This window comes from Camelus bactrianus, chromosome 5 (assembly GCF_048773025.1).
Source record: "Camelus bactrianus isolate YW-2024 breed Bactrian camel chromosome 5, ASM4877302v1, whole genome shotgun sequence".
Lineage (NCBI taxonomy): Eukaryota > Metazoa > Chordata > Mammalia > Artiodactyla > Camelidae > Camelus > Camelus bactrianus.
This window is the reverse complement of record NC_133543.1, coordinates 67,149,096-67,167,272: the sequence shown is the minus strand read 5'-3', so window position 1 is coordinate 67,167,272 and position 18,177 is coordinate 67,149,096. Positions and strand designations below refer to the sequence as shown.

The following is an 18,177-nucleotide window of genomic DNA, read 5'->3' as shown; positions in this document are numbered from 1 at the left end:
AAACAAGATTAAAGTGTGTTTCTCCCTCATGTAAAAGTTTAGGTAAATGGGTGTTTCCGTGGTGTTGGGGACCAGGGGATTTATGCTCTTTCCATCTTGTTGTTCTTTGGTTTTCAGCATAAAGCTACCATCTCAAAATCCAGCACGTCTACTCCAACTCTTCCCATTGTGTTCACATTCCAGTCACAGGGAAAGAGAAAAGGAGAAAGGGAAGGCATGTTTCTGCCTTTCAAGAACATCACCAGAGGTTGTGCATATTATCTTATATTTCAATTGCAGTGACAGAACTCGGTTGCATGGCCACATGCAAGGAAGGCTGAGAAATGTAGTCTTTAAACAGTAACCCTGTACACAGATAAAAACTGTATTACTATGGAAGGAGGAGCAGACAGATACTAGCTGCAACTAGCAGCCCCGACATGCCATTGTAACTGTCTCACAGAACTTGAATATTGGAATGTGCTTGAATGAGCATAGAGAAAGATGTAGAAGAATAAACACCAAGATCTTGACAGGATTACCTCACGTGGGGGGAAATGCAAGGGGCTTAAAGGGAGATGTGATAAATATTTGTTGAATAAATAGATGATAGTAAATGAATTAACTCAGTGGTGACAGTATTAATGAGGTTGGTTCTTTTTAGCTCCCTCTACCATCCCCCTTCTTTCCTTGGCATTGGCTTCATGCAGAAAATGAGTCTTACACTGGACTTAAAGGATGACTTAAAATGTAAATAGGAGGAAAGAAGGCTAACATAGAAATCTTTCATCCTGGTAACTTTTTGCTTAATTCTCTTGAGTCTTCCAGATATGGATGATAATATCAACGTATAAATAATGACACTGTGGTCTACTTTCCAATATTTATACCTACTTTTTTTTAAATATTATTACACTGACAAAAGAATTATAAATATTCATGATGATCAATAGTTCTTGTCTCTTATTACCTTCTTTACTATGAGTGCTTCTCTTGCTTTGCCACTGAATATGTGGCTGGCTATTGCTTTGAGATAGATAATTTTTTTTTTTTTTTTTTTTTTGGTGGGGGAGGTAACTAGGTTTATTTATTTATATATGTATTTTTTCAGTGGAGGTACTGGGGATTGAACCCAGGCCCTCATGCATGCTAAGCACACACTCTACCACTGAGCTATACCCACCCCACTGAAATAGATAATTCTTCATTAGGTTACTAATGTATCCTTCTATGTATGATTTGATAAGGGTTTTAAAAATTAACAACAGATATTTTAATATAATTTCCTTCACATGTTTTCTAAGATGTTTTCTTGCCCATTCCCAATCCAGTTCCACATCATATGTTGCTTTTGATCTTCTAATTATGGTCATCTTAAGTAATAACAAATCTGCTGCAGTGGAGCAGAGAGTTAACCCACAGAGATATGAGGAAGTATAAAATCTGGCCCCTTCCATCAAGAGGCTTGTAAGTTACTAGCAAAGGCATGGCTATAAATAGATAGATGATAAAAGAAGGTAGCATAAGCACAGATTAACTTTTCAAAAATATCACTTTCATCAGATCTGGCCGAAGGCATAGAGTTCCAATCTTTAATTACCTTCAAATGCCAATTTTATCTCCTTGGTATCTCACGAATATGTTTCATCTTACTGTTCTCTACACACACTACCTACCCTAAGGCAACAACCTCCATAATGACTTTGCTATTTCCAGCCTTGCACATCTGTACAAAACAAAGCACATAAAATAGATCTCAGCTGTGTGATTTTTAAGAATATATTTATTTTTAATTTTAAAAACTTTTTATTAGGGTATGACATGTACAGAAAAGTGAATAATTCATAAGGGTAAAATTCTATAAATTATAATAAGTATAATAAAAACGTGTAGTCACCACCAATAGCAAGAAATTGAGTATTACCTGCACCCCAGTAGGTCCCTTTGTGACTCTTACAAATTGCTACTACCCCTCCCTTCTCCCCAAATTAACCCCACAGATTAGTTTTGCCTGTTTTTAAACTTTATACAAATGGAATCAAACAGTATGTAATCTTTTGTGTTTGATTTCTTCTGCTCAAAATTACATTGCTATGTGTAGTTTTATTTCCAATGTACAAAGATACCACATTTTTTTCATCCATCTGTTGATAGACATTTGGATTGTTTATATTCTTTAGCTATTATAAATAATGCAGTTATGAACATTCTCGTACTTGTTTTTTGGTGCACATATATATGAAATTTTGTTATATATACATAGGAGTGTAATTGCTAAATCATGGAATATGTAGTTTCTCACTCTAATAGCAAACAGCTCCTCAAGGTGGTTGCAAGAATGTATATTCCTACTGGCAGTTTTCTTGTTTCCTATTCTTGCCTTCACTTGGTGTTTTCAGTCTTCTCTCTCTGTGTCTATTTTTAATCTTTTATTCTGAAGTAATTTTATACTTACAGAGAAGTTGCAAAGATAGAACAGAGATCCCACATAACTATAATGTAATGATCAAAACAAAGAAATTGACATTGCCGCCAATACCCTAACTAAGCCCCAGTATAGCTCCTATTTGGATCTCACCAGTCTTTCCACCAACATCCTTTTTCTGTTCAGGACCTAATCCCGGATTCCATATAACATTTACATCTCCTTAGCGTCCTCCAATCTGTGACAATTCTGCTGTCTTTCATGACCTTGATGCTGGTCAGGTAGTTTAAAGAAGACTCTCAGTTTAGTTTCACTGATACTTTCTCGTGGTTAGAAGGAGGTCGTATATTGCGGGCAGAATGTCACTGCGGTGATAGGCCCTTCTCAGATCAAATCAGGGAGCACACACATCATACATCCTACTACCTACGATATTTATCTTGATCCCCCGAGACAGGTGGTACTACTAGGTTTCTCCAGTGTAAAGCCACTGTCTTTCCCTTTATAATCAGCAATGCATGGGAAGAGACACTCTGATGCTATACGAATATGCCATTTCCCCTTAAGCTTTTACTCATTAATTTTAGCATTCATCGGTTGTTCTTGCCAACAGCTGTTATTACTGCAGTGTTCTAGTGGAGATTTTCTACTTTTCTTATGACTTCTACTTTTATTAATTGGAATTCTTCTGTACAGAAAAGTTTTCCCTTCTTCCCCACTTGTTTACTTATTCAATCATTTATTTATATTAGCATTGACTTATGGATATTTTATTCTTTTTCTTAAAATTCAATATGGTTATTTTCTCTTTCAAATTGTTCTATAATTTGCCTTTGGGTGTTCTTTCAGGTTGACTTCTGTGTCCTTTTTTTTTTCAGGGTGGAATTTGAGTATAATTTATTCATTTCGGCAGAATTTTAAATATATAAACAAGGATAATTTTGCCACAGACTTCGCCAACATATCTTCTAAAATCAGTTCTCAAATTAATTGCTTTATAAACTCATTCTGTTTTGTGGTAAAAGACATATAGAAAAATTTTAGCCATTTTATTCCTACAATTCAGTAGCATTAAGTAACATTGTTGTGTAACCATCACCGCCTTCCATCTCTGTAACTATTTTATCTTCCCAAAATGAAACTATGTGCACATTAAACAACAACTCCCATCTCTCCCCTCCCCCCAGGCTCTGGAAACCATCATTCTGCTTTCTCTATGAATTTGGCTACTCTAGGTACCTCATATCAGTGGAATCATACAGTATTTGTCCTTTTATATCTGGCTTGTTTAACTTAGCATATCTTCAAAGTCTGTCCATGTTGTAGCATGCGTTAGAATTTCTTTTAAGGCTGAATAATATTTCATTGTGTGCGTATATCACATTTTTTATTTCTGCATCTCTTTGACATGCTTATTTGTTTGTTTATTTGGGAGCTTTGGCATCACAAGATCCAGGTTCATCTTATATATTGCCTGCCCCAACCTAGAATCAACTCCTTCTCCGAGGAGCTCTGGTTCTTTTTATTGAATGATAGTATTTGTAGACCAACTGACTGCATTTATTATAATTAAGGATATCACTGCTTCTAGGTCCTATCAGTGGACAGAGAAGGAAATAAACATGTGTAGACTAACCCATCTATACATACATTATCTATACTTATTTCTATACCTATTTAACTGTATATGTAATTAAAAATAAAATAAAACATGAGTTCATACTGATACTCCAACTTTAATCCAACATTGTAGGGTTCATTCTAGCATTCCCCTTTTGTTTATTTAGAATTTTTCTCTAGCAGTAAGCAATCTAACTTGCATTGTCTATAATATATTTACTTATTTGTTCAAACCCAGTATACATCTCAATTGTTTTCAGAGTTGTTCATTAATACCCCTATGAGAAACAAATTTACCAACCAGACTGCAGTGTTTTGGAAATTTATTTTTTAGCTCTACACTATCCAGTCAAACACTGTTTTCCAAAGCTACTTAGGTCAGCTTCTTTCTTACCCAACCCTTCAGTGTGGTCAGTCATGTGTAATGCAATTAGATTAATTAGTAATGCAATTAGTCATTTGCCAAAATTCTGCATTTCATCTTGAGTCCCCCTCCTATATCATGTCTGTTCTTTATTTGTGTGCAACAAAGTACACTGATATGTGTGTGTTGTTCTGCCGATTTTGAAAAATTCAGTCATGTTTCTACCAGCACAGTAACGTGAAGAATAGTTCCATCACTTGTAAAGTTTCCTTGTGCTGTTCACCTTTGTAGTTACTGCCCCCAACTCCTGGCAAGTTTATCAGTTATCTGTGCCTATAGTTTGCCTTTTCCAGAATGTCAAAAAAATGGAATCATACAAAACATAGCCTCTTAGATCTGACTTCTTTCACTTAGCATTATCCACGTAAGGACCACTGACGTTGTTGTATGAATCAGTAGCTTGTTTCCTTTTATAGCTGAGTAGTTTTCCATTGTATAGACATAGCACTTTTTTTTTATCCATTCACTGATGTCTGGATTATTTCTGGTTATTGGTTATTATTAATAAAGCTTCTATAAACATTTAGATACAGCTTTTGTGCAACAAAAGGTTTTAATTCACTTGAGTAAATACCTAAGTGTGGGATTACTAGCGCACATGATAAATGTATGTTTAACCTCGTAAGGAACAGCCAAACTGTTTTCAGTGTAGCTGTAACGTTTTGCATTCCTATCAGCAGTATATGGCGACACTTGCCAGCACTTGCTATACAGTGTTTTAATGTTAGCCTTTCTGATAGGTGTTCAGTGGTAGGTCGCTGTGGTTTTCATTTGCCTTTCCCTAGTAACTAAAAATATTGAACATCTTTTATATATGCTTATTTGACATGTGTATCTTCTTTGGCAAAGTGTCTGTTCAGATCTTTTGCCCATTTTTATTGGGTTGTTTATATTCTTATTGTTGACTTTTGAGGGTTCCTTACATATTCTGGGTACAAGTCCCCTACAAGATACATGAATTGGAAATGTTACTCCAAGTCTATGGCTTGTCTTTTCATTCTCTTAACGGTGCCTTTTGTAGGGTAAGTTTGTTTAATATTCATAAAATCAAACTTATCACCTTTTTAAATTTTATGGGTTATATTTTTGGTGTCATATCTTAAAAATCCTTGCCAAATCAGTACAATTAAAGGTTGGTTCTTTAAAGAGATCAATAAAATTGATAAACTTCTAGGCAGATTGAATAGGATATAAAGAGACCATCTACAAATTACCAGTACATTGAGAGAAAAAGAGAGGGATATAAGACAGGGGTGGGGGGTGGTGGGAGAGGAAGAGAGAGAAAAAGACGAAATCACCGCCAATCCTATTAAAAGGATAATAAGAAAATACTATGAATATGCTAAAAATTTGTTAACTTCAATGAAATGTACAAATTCCATCAAAGACATAAACTATCAAAGCTACTTCAATAAGAAATAGATAACATGACTAGCCATGTATCTATTAAAGAAACTGAATTCGTAGTTTTACACTTTTCCACAAAGAAAACTCTAGACTTCGATGTCTTTATCGGTAAGTTCTACCAAGCATTTAACTAAGAAATAACACCAAGTTTATACAAACACTTTCAGCAACTAAAGAGGAGACAACTCTTCCCAGCTCAATTTATGAGGCCATTACCCTGATCATAAAACCAGGCAAAGATGTTGAAAGGAAACTTTAGGCCAATATCCCTGATACAAATGCAAAAATTCATAATGCAGTTTAAGCAAATTGAATCCAGCAGTGTATTAAAAACCATAATACACCATGATCCTCTGGGATTTATATAAGAAATGAAAAGATGGTTCAATATTTTAAATTTAACCAATATAATTCATCATGCTAACATAATAAAAAGGAAACATAGGATCATCTCAATAGCTACAGAGCAAATATTTGACAAAATCCACCATCTATTCAACTTTGTACTGTAAGTTCTATTTAATGCAATAAGGCAAGAAATTTAAGAGCATCCAGATTGGAAAAGGAAAGAAGTAAAACTGCCTTTACTCACAGATTACATATTTGTATATGTGGAAAATTCTAAACAATTTACAATAAAAGCAGCTAGAACTAATAGAACTGAGTAGTGATCTATCAAGTTTGCAAGACACAAAAAGCAATTTAAAAAATCAGTTGTATTTCTCCAAACAGGGAGTGAAAAACAAGTAATTTAAATTTATAAGACATTACCATTTACATGATGTCAAAAAATATAAAGTACTTATTTTGACCTGTTAAAAACTTTCAGTTAAAAAAGTTTTTAGTGTTAAGAGTTACAAAACATTACTCTGAGATATTAAAGAAAGCATAAATAAATGAAAGTGATCCATCATAACAATGGATTAGGAATCTCAATATTATTAAAATGTCAGTTCTTCCCTAATCTGCAGATTAAACACAACCCCAGTCAAAAATCTCAGCAAATTTTTTTTTGCAGGAATTGACAAACTGACTCTAAAACTTATATGGAAACTCAAAGGATCTAGCTTTATTTGTAATATCCAAGAACTGGAAACAACCTAAGTGTCCATCAGTGTGCGAATGGATAGATAAATTGTGATCTATGCATACAATGGAATACTACTCAGCAATTAAAAGAAACAAACAACTGATCCATGCATTGATGAGTACATAAACATACATGGATGAATATCAAAAATATTTATTGTGAGTGAAAGAAACTGGACACCTCCCCTGCAAAAAAAAAAAAAAAAGAGTCCAGTATAATTTCATTTACAAAACTTAAAAATGCAAACTGACCCATAGGAACAGAAAGCAGATGGTTGGTTGCCTGGGAATGGAGGTGGGTGGGGAAGGCAGGGGAGAGAAGGAATAATTATAAAGGGGTGTGAGGAAATTTTAGAGGATGGTGGATCTGTTCATTACCTGAATTATGATGATGGTCTCAAAAGTGGTTTATAAAAACTTATCAAACTGTACAGTTTAAATATGTGTGATTTGTCGTATGTCAATTATAACTCAGCAAAGCTGGGAAGGCAGGGAGGCTTCAGCTCATGTTCTGTGTCAGTGAGTCAAATCCCCCTTCCTTCCTGGTCACTACTTTTCCAAAATAAATTTTATTTTTTATTTTATTTTTAATTTTTTTTCTTTTCTTTTCTTCTTTTCTTTTCTTCTCTTTTCTTTCTTTTAAATGGAGGTACTAGGGATTGAACTCAGAATCTCATGCATGCAAAGCATGCGCCCTACCACTGAGCTATACCCTCCCACCCCTGGTCACTATTGATTGATCAGTTCAAAGCCAAACAACTCTGCAGTACTGAACTGAAAAGCAGTCAGTACCTCAGAGTATTCTTGACTTAAAACTCTGCCTAGTAGCAGTGTCCCATATTGGATGCTACCAAAGGACTCAAGATATTGTACAACAAATGAGGAAATTTCCCTTCCTTGCTATATAAAGTAACTGTTTATTTTTATAATAAACTCTCATTACCAAGGATAATCCATGCATGTTAAGGAGCCAGAAAATTACACCTACTTACACCCATCTTCCACATGCTTGTTGAAGCATTCTTCCAGAACTCCTAGTCAATGCAATAAGAAAATAAAAGGTGGGTTATACATGTTGGAAAGGAAGAAACAAAATCATAATATTTATACTGCTTGATTATATACCTAGAAAATTCCAGAGAACCAAACTGAATAATTATTAGAATTAATAATAGGTTTATGTAATATGGCAAGGTACAAAATTAATACACAGAATTCAGTATTTCCCAAATATCACTTAAAAAACAAACACTGTAGGATGAGGGAAAAAATGACTCAGAATAACAAGAAAATCTTCACTAGCCTGGTCGCTTCTTCTGAACATTTTTTTAGTTCTTCTGAATCCTTCTTAAAGAGTTATCTTGGGAGGTAACTAAAAATACACATGATCATTATATCTCTTTCTGGAGAAGCTACCACAGTGGCAGCCTAAGTGCCATCAGCCCCCCTTGATGCAGTGTCACGGCTTGGTCTCTGCCTCATTCCGTGCTCTCCATGGTCTGACCCGTCTTACCATATGGTTGTCTAGGAATTTTCTAATGAGTAGATTTACACAAAATGTAAATACTGGGTTGTTTTTATACTGGATATTTTTTCTATATGGTGAGAAACTCATTTAATTCAGGAGAGCTCTGTGGGTAAAACAACATATTTGTAATTATAGATTTAAGTTAAAGAAAAAAACAACAGAGAAGCAAATACTTGTGTACTTGTCGGCTTATGCGAATAGGATGTAAAACTGTTGCTATATGGCGTTTTTAAATATTTCAAAATAAAAGTATGAAACAATTAAAATATTTTTAATTGTTTAAAATAAAATCATTTTTATTATTGAAAACATCCCCTGTTGACTGTGGAAGCCTGAGTACTAAAGTCACCGATCTCCCTCACTGTGTGCAGATTACTGAATCTTGCGAGGTATAAGAGTCTTATATAAAATGAATGAACCAGGAATTGGTTATCCTTAAGGTCTCTTTAGCTAAAATTTTTGGTAATTGCATATAATATGTACATCTCAAGTGTTTTCATCTTCTTGCTTTTAAAATATTATGCAGTAAATAATGTTTTCCTTTAAAGCAAAAAGCCCTGTACTCTGTCTGTGTGTTGATATTGTTGAAAATTTGTTTGTAATACCAATATTCTCTGTGTATCCAATTTTCAAAATATTATCACATGGCACACAGAGAATTTAAAAGGAAACGTAATTCTACCTATCTTCACTTTAAATAGATTCAAAGTTGAGTCTCTATTAAATTTGTTATTGTCAAAATAAAGTAGGAATGATGTTTAAATCCTTAAATACCAGGTCACTATTTTTTATCACTGATGATATGTAAGTAATGAGATATCAATAACTGAGCAATTATTTAGATAATAGTTACTAGGCACTCAAAGTTCTGGTCAAGTCCTTGTTGAAGTGGGGGTGATAGCAAGCACAGGAAGAATGAGGCCTTGCAGTCTCAGCAGAGAAGAAATATATTTACAGCATATTTCGAAAACGTGCATCACAGCTGACCCTTCAACAGCACGGGTTTGAGCTGTGTGAAGCCACTTACACGGATTTGCTTTCAATAAATACAGCACCTGTGTTTTCCTTTTACGTATCTTTAGCTGTGAGGAAAAGTTAGTGTTTGGTTAAAGATCCCAATATGTGGAATCAAAAGAAGTAGTGTTTGAGTCCTGACTCTATTCAAGCTGTTTCAGCTTCCTGCCCTCCTGGTGCGTCATTTATCAGTTACTCTGTTTTTGAGGCGGAGGTTGGATGGGGACTTTCAACTGCACGGGAGGTTGGCGCTCTTACTTCCATCCCGCATTGTTCAAGGGTCAACTGTATTTGAGGGAAAGTACATGTCCACATTCAAGTGATGCCCCTTAAAATATTCTTCCATAATGCCACTTGGAGAACTCCTTTAGAGGTAACTAGATGTAGGAAGCTAGCTTCAGTGTCCAAACATTGATGTCAAATATTTTGGGGCACTTTGATTCATTCATTCAACCAATATTTACTGAACACTTATGTTGTGACTCACACTGTCCTTAATTTTTCGGGTTTTGGCTATTATGAATACCGTTGATAAGGATATTCTTGTATGTGTCTTTTGATGTATATTTGCACGCATTTCTGTTGGGTACATACCTAGAAAGGGGTCATAGAATAAACATATGTTGAGCTTTATTAAATATTGTGAAATATTTTTCTAAAGTAGTTGTACGAATTTATACTCCCACCAATGAGTATGTGTAAGAGACTTAGTTGTTCCAAATTCTCAGTAATATTTGACATTGATTGTTAAGTTTTAGTTATTCTGGTGGGCACGGTGACATCTCTATGTTGTTTTAATGCATTTTCCTGATGACTAGTGATATTGACACTTTTCATATGCTTATTGGCCGTTTAGATACTCTCTTTTGCAGAAGGCCTTGTGGCCATTTTTCAGGTGGGCTTTCTGTCTGCTTGCTGACTTGTGGGAGTCTTTTATATCTTTGGAATACAGGTCCTTTGCTGGATATATGTTACAAATATCTTCTACTCAGTGGCTCATGTTTTCATTTGTTTATGCATAGGAAGAAAACTACTCTAGGAAAGCTGACTAAAATGTCAAGAGTGGTTTTGTCTGGATGTTGTTTTTTCTTTCTTTTTCCTTCTTCATATTTTTCAGTTCCTTAAGAAGCATGTAATGAGAAGAAAATTTAAAACACAATAAAAGGAGTGAGTTGTTTAAGGAAAATGACATACTTGAAACATGATGATGTAATTTTAAGACAACCCATCGGGAGAGGTTAGCATAGACAAGAACTGGAACAATTTTCCTTTACTGTTACTCCTGTCCCTGTGCAAACCTGCTAGAGCCACCTGGTGGACAATGTTGAGAAGTTTACAGCAAATGTCAGAATGTGCTGCAATGTGCTTGGGTTGTTACAGCAAAAGACCGGCTTACTTACCAGGTGAGAAATGTACATAAAACACACTGGCTACCATCTCAGTTTTCAAATAACTGAAAAGACCCTTCAACGTTCAGTGGGGGGTACACCTAGCTCACCAAGGGCCTAGGTTTGGACCTGACCAGCAAATATGACAAAAATTCAGAGTGAACAAAAGACAGCAAGGTTAGAAATAGAAATGAGACCAGTTCAGGGCTGGCTACACAGTTTGCAGCACCCAGGCAAGATGGAAATGTGGGGCCATTTGTTCAGAAAGCAAGAGAAACACTTGCTGTAAAGACACTACTGTAAAGTTTCCCTTGCTTCCACCTTCTCTCTCTCAACCTGTCAGGGTATTGTTCAATTGCTATTTAATGTCATTCTGGGTAAAGAGAATGTTTAAATTCAAATTATCAGCATGAATTTTACAGCTTATCTGCAGGCTGAGCACTCAGCAGAGGTAGGTGTGGTCTGACAAGAGCAGGCAGGAGGCCTCTAGGAAAATTGCCAGGAGCAAGAATCCAAGAGATTTCTCACAGGCCTCAGAAGACGAAGAATTGTGTTTATATTTGTCTTATGTTTTCAGCTGTGTTTTTACTGGCAGGCAGTTCCCTTTCTTTAACATCTTGATGAATGTATTGTTTATGGCACTTTGCATTCTGTAGGGGGTGAAGTGGATAAGTATATCATAAGTAGATAAGGCAGCGTAGCTAAGGTTTGGAGAAGTCTGCCTACAAAGGTCGGAGACCTTAGTGATAAGAACAAGGGATGTGTGATTGGAGGTCAGAGGAAGGCAAACGCCTGGTGGCTCAGTTGAACTGGGTAATAGAGATTGTTTGATGTCCTCCCATATTTGTTTCCCATCTTCCAGGGTGACAGAAATGCCTGATTGTCAGCTGGGTACACAGCTGCTCAAAATGGAGACTACATTTTCCGGCTTCCTTTGTACATGTAGTCATATGACTAGACTCCAGTCAATGATGTGAAACATCATCTGCCCTTCTCTTCTTGTCTTCTCCTCTATCTTGCTGCCTAAAAGGCAGACCCTGTTGTCTTGGACCATGAGAAGAAGGGCCGTGGTCCAAGGGTGGGGATCAGTGAGACGGAATCCCAGAGGACTCTGGGGTAAAGCCTCCTTTCAGCTTTGGACCACTCACCCAACAGCGGTCTTCTTCTCATGTAAGCCAGTGTTATTTTTGACATTTTGCCTCTCACAGTTAAACCTCATGCTTACTGCTACAAAGTATTACTGCAAACTTACCCTGGAATGAACATCTTCCAGACAGAAGGGCTGTCTTACACACTGTACACACAGAGGCAAAGGTCTGGTTTTTCACACTCCCATCACTATAACATAGCAGAAAGCCCTTTATAGAATGCATATCCCTTGGCACTTCAAAATCTCACACAGGGAGCCTGGGGGTCAGAAGCCAGGGCAAAATTTGGCAACATACAAAGTGCATTAAAAGACAATGATCTTGGGAATGGGAAAGGATGAATTGGGAGTTCAAGATCTGCAGATACTAACTACTATAAATAAAACAGATAAACAACAAGTTTCTACTGTGTAGCACAGGCAACTATATTCAGTATCTTGTAGTAACCTATGATGAAAAAGAATGTGAAAAGAAATATATGAAATATATATGTATATGTATGACTGAAACATTATGCTGTACACCAGAAATCGACACAACATTGTAAACTGACTGTAATTTAATTTAAATTTTAAAAAGGCAATGATCTTTAGGACCATACTTAAGTGGGTGCCAATCCCTAGAAACAGTTGGACTGAGGTAGAGATGATGGTAAGTGAAAGCAAGTGGCTGGTGTAGAGCAACAGGTGAAGGGAATCTGTAGAAAATGTTTTAAAAATCAGATCTTGAAAAATTACTTTATTAGTTAATTAACTTTGATTTTTAAGACACAAGCAAACCATCTAGCCAGGAGGAAAAGACTGTTATGCCATGATGGCTGGGATTACACAAATTTTGCTCATTATTTTAAATAAAATAATGCACATAAGTGTCTAACACAGCACTTAGAGTATAGAGCTCAATGTACATTAGCTATTACATAGTATTATATTACGTACTTGTATTACAATAAAAGAATTAAGCCTGTTAACAAATTGTCTGAATTACTGACTGAATAAAGTGAGGTCTCCCTTTTAACGTATTTTGTCATGTTTTTGTTCCATGATAATGTTTACGCTGACTACATTATACATGAATAATGCAAGCATTAGTAGCTATGTTTCATTGGGCATCTGTTATGTTAGGGAAGTTTTACACACACTATTTCACCTGCTTCTTATGGTATTCCTGAGAGATGACATAAATCATTTACCAGATGAAGAAACTGGGATTCAAAGAGGTTATATGGCTTAAGATCTAACTTAAGATCACATTGTAGGTGGCAGTGAACCCAGGTTTGTTAAACCAAATTCTTACTCCTTTGGTAGCAAGGTATGTGTCAAGTTTCATTTGTGGGTCTCTTTGTCCTATTGAGACAAAATGGTGGGTGATCATTTTTCCATAGTCATTTTATTTTTAACAGATCTTAAATCAGTGGAGATACAGTAGTACACGATTGCATGAAAGAAGGAATAAATCAATATTTCTAACATGGGAAATGTGAGAAACAAAACAACAGAATGTGAATTAGAAACTTACAGATAAGACCTAGAAAATAATTATTAAATATTTACTACTTGCTTTTGTTAGTGGACTTAGTGCCTTACTGCTCTGTTATAATATTCATCAAGTTGCAAGTTAAGATATTTTATTCCAAAATTTAAAACTGTTGTCCCATTGCAAAACTTGAATTATAGAGATGTCTGTAACAAGTTATGAACATTTTACTTTTTCTCCAGAAAATCCAGGATGTTTTCCACTTGCAGCTCAGCTCAGTTCAGATGGGACACATCTCAAGTGCTCAATGGCCACCCGAAGCTAGTGGAAACCATTTGGGTAGTGCAAGTCTCGATTACCTACAGTTTTGATAATGATTATTTTTCAGAATAATCCAGATAATTAGATCATAATCCTTAGAATTCATTTAAACAACGACCATAGAACCAACCTGCCGCATGCATGACCTAGCTTATGATGTATTAGTATAAATTGATAAAATAAAGATAAATTGATAACAAATATCTGCCCTAGGGAAAAGTCATATCAAAGCTACAAATTTCCACTGTAATGGCACTCCCTCGTATGTCCTAAGAATAAAAATACATTAAATCCCTCTGGATTTGCATTATTTGCCTACTTCTACACTCTCAGCCTTGATATGTCAGTTTAACCATATGATAAGCTGTCCCTGCAGCAAGCTGTCTTAATACACCACAGGCACAGTTGAGCTTGCTTGAAAAGGTGAAGGTGGTAAGCCATCCTAGCACAGAGCTCCATGCCTTTAGAAATGCTTGCCCTGAAGTAGATGCATTTATACAGCATTGTATCTCAAGCTATAGATTCCCAAACCCTGCTGAAAGGGCTGATTTTGCGGTGGAGAGAGGTGGCCAGTTTTCTTCATATCCCAGCCATTGCAAGCTCTCTCACTCTGCCTCACCATCAACAGGACACTAGAGTCTGGGGAAAGTGACTTAACCTTTGCTTTCTCCCTCTTTAAAATAATTGATTAATTAATCTTTGTGGGGGGAGGTAATTAGGTTTATCTATTTTTATTTATTTATTTAATGGAGGTATTTAATTGAACCCAGGACCTCGTGCATGCTAAGCAGGCATGCTACCACTGAGCTATACCCTCCTCCCTCTCCCTTAACTTTTTTTTTTTTTTTTTTTTTTGGTTTGGTTTGTTTTAGGAGGGTAATTAGGTTTATTTACTTATTTATTTTTTCTTTAATGGAGGTACTGGGGATTGAACCCAGGACCTCATGCATGCTAAGCACGTGCTCTACCACTGAGCTATATCCTCCCCACTACCTTAACTCTTCATAGGTCTAATATCCAGGGCTTGAATATTAGTTTGGGAAATGTTTCGATGTTTATTCTCTGACACAAGAGTCCATAGGTTACTTCAGTCATTCAAGTGATTGAGAATTTAACCAACCAACTATAGGACTAATTCTCAGCATGACAGCAATATTTTTGAAGTATTTTAGAAATAACTGATGTTCAATTTGGAAATAGCTGACAATGCAATGTGATCATGGAATGTGGGTTGCAACAGACAAGTAAAGACCAAACTGATACAGTGACATTTGAGCCAAATTTTGATGGAGACGAAGGAGGGAACCATGCCAATATTTGGAAAAGAGCTTTCCAGTTAAAGAGAACAGCAAGTGCAAGGGTCCTGAGACAGAGGGAGCATGCTTGGCAAACTCAGGGCACAGCAAAAAGGCAATTTGACTGGAACAGAGTGAGTAAGGGGGAGAATCAGAACAGGTGGGTCCCCGCTCCACAAGGAGTAGGAAGGGTGGCTGGTGGGCCTGACAAGCTACGCTGGGAAAAACCCAGTCTTTCCCTGGTGTTTATCTCCTTTCCTACTAACACACAACACTTCACTTCTGACACTTCTGGTCACCAAATGTGTGGGATTTTTTTCCCCCCATCAAGAATTTTTCTGAGACACCAGCTGAGTGTCCCACAGTTTAACTCAGTTCTGACATATCTACCCGCAGTCAGTGGCTCAGTCCCACAAGACTGCTCCCCCACGTCAGATCCAGTCACAGGTCAGGTGGTCACCAGGGCTCTGACCAATCGGCTGTAAATCAGAGGTTCCCACAAGTCCCTTCTCAGGTTTGATTAATTTGCTGGAGTGGCTCCCAGAACTCAGGGAAGCACTCACCTTTACCTGCTTATTGACGGATATGATAAAGGATGCAAGTAAACTGCCAGATGAAGAGACACATAGGGCGAAGTCTGGGAGGGTCCGGAGCACCAGGGCTTCTGTCCCTGTGGATTTGGGGTGCACCCCCCTCCCAGTCTGTGGATGTGTTCACTGACCTGGAAGCTCTCCAAACCTCATGCTACTGGGATTTTAGAGGCTTCTTCATGTGGTCAATTATTAACTCCATTTCCAGCCCCTCTACCTTCTCCAGAGGAGTTGGGGGCAGGGACGTGGCAGAAGCAGGGCTGACAATTTCAAGCTCCTAATTATGGCTTGGTGTTTCTGGTGAACTGTCCCTATCTGGGGGTCATCCAGGAGACCACCTAGTAGAATAAAATATACTCCGAGTTCTCCTATCACTTAGGGATTTACAAGCATTTAGGAGCCCTGGGTCAGGGACAGGGTCAAAGGCCAAATATTAGAATAAGAGATGCTCCTAGTGCTCTTACCACTTAGGAAATTACAAAGGTTTTAGGAGCTTCGCACCAGGCCAGTAAATATACTTCCTCTTATCTTACCTAGGCTGTGCAAAGACTTTGGCTTTTCCCAAGAGAAGTGAAGAACCACTGGAGGGTTTTGAACAGAACAGAGACATGATCAGATAAAAGTTGGAGGAGGATCACTGTGTTCTGTGTTGTGAATAGACACTACGGAGGCAAGTTGGTTGATGGCAATAATCCAGGTGAGACACAAAGAGGGCCTGACACAGGGTGAGGGTAGCAGAGTGATAAGGAATACTTGAATTCTGGGTATATTTAGAAGGTGGAGCCAAGAGGGTTTCCTGAGTGATTGGATGTGGGTTGTGGGAGCAAGAGAGGAACCCACGTTGACTTGCCTTCCCAGAGACTGCTAGTATTAATGTGCAGGGGAAACTTTCTTTTTATTACCCTTCACCTAAGTAACCTGACAGAGTTATCTCTCTGCTAATCTCCTGTAAAACACACTGGCTGATGCACATTTGATCTTCATGACCCACAGGCTACACTCTGGAATATCCCTCCATCACGACCCGTAACTCCATCCCCATTAATTGAGTTGTATGTTTATCTGGAATGGTTGACTCCTTTCCAACACTGTGTGTTCTGATTGTACTTATAATAATAGATTAATTAAATATAGTATGAAATAATGGAACATGAGTTTGAAGTCAGAATTGAAGGCTTTGGAAAGTATAAAGTTGAGTCTTAAAAACTCACTGAGTATGAGAACATAGTAAAAATATAGGGGGAAAAATTTAAATCCAGAATGATCATGTTCTCAGATTACTTGCCAAATATTTTTAAGTTCTTCCTCTAAAGAAATCAGCTAGACGTCATACTCCCATGGGTGTGGTTTACGCAAGAAAAATAATGCTGGCGAACCAGCAGACACGTGCTTAAGAGGAGCCTTCCAGCAGAGACTGACAATGGATGCGTATAATAGACATTCACAGAATATAGTGGATTCTCTGTTCTATCCAGATTTTCTGCCCCTAATAAATTGATAAACTGCTTGTTCAGGTCACGTTGAAGACGACAATTTTCACTGCATTTTATTGATAATTTACATACCCTAAAAATGTTCATGTGGACAACAAATGCTTTTCCTTGAACCATATTCCATTTCTCTATTCTGGTGCCTATGAGGGAGCACGACTAGTTTCTGGGTATTGGGTTTTAATGTGTTTGGTGAAAAATGAACTCACTTTGACTTAAAAACCACCTTTAAAATTAGACTGTAAGTGGTAAGAATATACAGCTCGAGGGCCCATAATCAATCACAAAGCACGTGCAGACTTTAAAAACTATAGGCCTGTCACTAAGTCGTCCAGTCTTCTGGGTGCAACAAAATACTATTAAAAAGTTTCTTATTATCATTCGTTTGTAATCACAGAAAAATAGAGGAGGTTGCAGAAATATCCTTTGGCCCCCAGAGGGCGCAAGGCGGAAAGAAGTCAGAGCTGGAGTCTGATCCCTCCAGATGGTGGCGCTACCTCCTCACCAGGGCTGCCAAAAAGACAGAAAAGTGGTCTCATCCGCTTCAGAGGGCATTCGCTATGGGATTCTAGTAGATTAAGGACTAAATACATGTAACTCTACCCCTCGTTTCTGAAGTGTAGTACATTTTCAAAAATTGCAGAAGCCTTCTGCCTTACCTACAGAAATGGAGTGTGCATGTGAGAGTATTAGAATTCGAGTATTAGTAGTAGAATGAGAGAATGAGAATGAGTTTGAGAGAGTATTAGAGTGTGTGTGTGTGTGTGTGTGTGTGTGTGTGTGCGCGCGCGCGCGCGCGCGCACATGACAATGTGTGAGAGTATGTGAGTAGGAAGGAGCCCACAGTGCTCTGGCTTTAATTCTTTTAAGAAACCTAAGCATACTGTTGAAAGTACGTGAGCGTGGCTAAATTATGCTTCAGATTCAGTCCTGCATGTTCTGCCAAAGGCTAAAGCTGCAGATTTTCCCTCCAGATGGGAAAC

General features: G+C 37.3%; 1 long non-coding RNA gene across 1 annotated transcript in view; it reads left to right on the top strand.

Annotated features, from left to right (window-relative positions):
• Window positions 1-14,403, top strand: part of LOC123618323 (uncharacterized) — a 46,412-nt gene extending 32,009 nt beyond the window's left edge. Inside the window, exons 3-4 of the long non-coding RNA XR_006726744.2 lie at window positions 10,604-10,889; window positions 11,737-14,403. This is a non-coding gene — a long non-coding RNA (uncharacterized LOC123618323). The remainder of the gene's footprint in view (window positions 1-10,603; window positions 10,890-11,736) is intronic.
• Window positions 14,404-18,177: the final 3,774 nt, after the last annotated feature.